Here is a 2,142-nt window from a genome sequence, read left to right on the forward strand (position 1 = left end):
AAAAAAAAATGTTAGGGGCGCCTGGGTGGCTCAGTCGTTAAGCGTCTGCCTTCGGCTCAGGGCGTGATCCCAGAGTCCTGGGATCGAGCCCCACATCAGGCTCCTCCGCTGGGAGCCTGCTTCTTCCTCTCCCACTCCCCCTGCTTGTGTTCCCTCTCTCACTGGCTGTCTCTATCTCTGTCGAATAAATAAATAAAATCTTTAAAAAATGTTAAATACAGTAAAAGGAACTAACCAAATTAAATGTTCTAGGGACAATCTTAACCCCTATGGTTATGGTGAATTCAGAAAGAATTGATATAGATATACATAAGAATGTACTTTAAGTAATATTTAGATATATGTATATGTTTATATACAAATACTTTGGAAGAAAATGTATATATTTTTCAAGTAGGGAAGTGCATCTAAACCCCTGAGGAAAGACTTGTCTTGAGTCCTAGACAGTAAAGAAGTTTTGGGTATACGGGGGAGCTTCTGAGGTGGGAGGGAATTTGAAAAGCCCCAAAGGAAAAGGGTAAGGCTTGGGTACTATATGAAGTGTTGCATACAGAATGTTGGCAGGAAAAATCAGGGGGGCATAAAGAGTGAATGGGTTCTGCAGAAAGCAGAAGCTCTGAATGTACAAAAAGGGAAAGCCACATCCTCACTACAAATTTTACACTGTGTGCGCACACCTCCTTTGAATAAGGGTATACAAATCCCCGGAAAAGCTCCATGGGTGACTTTTCCCAGAAGTCCTCAGTCCCTAGGTTTTGCTCCTCAAGACCTGCTTATGAGAGTCCCAGCAGTGGGAGGATGGTGCTTGGACTTAAAGGAGGGCAGCTCTGTGTATGCAGCTCTAACACTCACTGCCATAGCCACCAGATATGTTGTACAGAATGTGCATTACTCTACTCACAGGTGACAGTCGTGCTCTAGTCTATGTGAATGACACCCTCTCAAGTAGGGCACTGCACTCAGCTGAAAGTGGTGGCCCTGCCCAAATACACACATGTAGTTTTCATCCAATGCAGTTTCTAGCATGTGAATGACTACATCACTGTCCTTCTCGCACCTTCCTTTGAGTGAGTACCCCCTTACTTTACTGCATATTTAATGTGCTGATTTTGAGGCTTGAGAGATAATAAGCCTTCCTCCCTTTTTCTCTTCCTCAGGTTAAGAGATAACCTCATCAAACTTTTCCTGTTGAATTTCAAGTTGTTAGAAATGGCATATTAAAAATGGTTCTCTTTCCACCAAAGCTAAAGCTTCCCCTAACACACCCACCACATCCCTCTGTGCCCCAACCCTCCTAGTCCTTTGTTCAGAGTTCTACAACTTAACTCCAAAACTCCAGAAGCAGCAAAGCAAACACGCAGGAAACTCAAGAGAAAGAGAAGTCAATTTAGAGGTGGTGCTAGGATTCACAGGACAGAAATCCCACTTTCTCCTCCATTCCTGGATAAGATATAGTTCATTTACCTTGCCTGGAATCAAGAGAGAAGATAGGCTTATGGCCTAGAGGTGTACAATTTTTCCTTCCCAGCCCTGGATTTTCTCCACTTTTCCTAGTGTTCCTCTTGTTGAGAGATCTTTTCCAATCTTTTCATTTGGAGGCACAGACCTCCATGGGTCCGTCTTTCCCCTTTAAAAACTGAAGCTGAGAGATGGTGGAAGTAAGTGGGTGAAAGAAATTCATATACCCTAAACCAGTTATACTTTAAGAGCTAGGGAGATGAGTTTTACAAGAGTCTGTAGAGACAGAGATGGGTGTATTTTTTTTTTTTTGACAGAGAGCAGGAGAGCACAAGTAGGGGGAGCAGTAGAAGGAGAGGGAGAAGCAGGCTCCCTGCTGAGCAGGGAGCCTGATGTGGAGCGCAATCCCATCCGAGGACCCTGGGATCACGACCTGAGCCAAAGGCAGTCGCTTAACCACCTGAGCCACCCAGGCGCCCCAGAGATGGGTGTACTGAATAAAAGACACAATTGGCTAAATTACTTGTCATGGGGAGGGAGAATAAGGTGAGGAACATTTAATCTGGATGGGCCCAAGTCCCCAAACATTCAGACTAAAATTCTATTTAGTCAATAGACTAAAATGACTCAAAAGTCTCAAACTCACATCTGTATATTAATAAGTCAAAACTGAAATAATCAAAA

This window comes from Ailuropoda melanoleuca, chromosome X, assembly GCF_002007445.2.
Source record: "Ailuropoda melanoleuca isolate Jingjing chromosome X, ASM200744v2, whole genome shotgun sequence".
Lineage (NCBI taxonomy): Eukaryota > Metazoa > Chordata > Mammalia > Carnivora > Ursidae > Ailuropoda > Ailuropoda melanoleuca.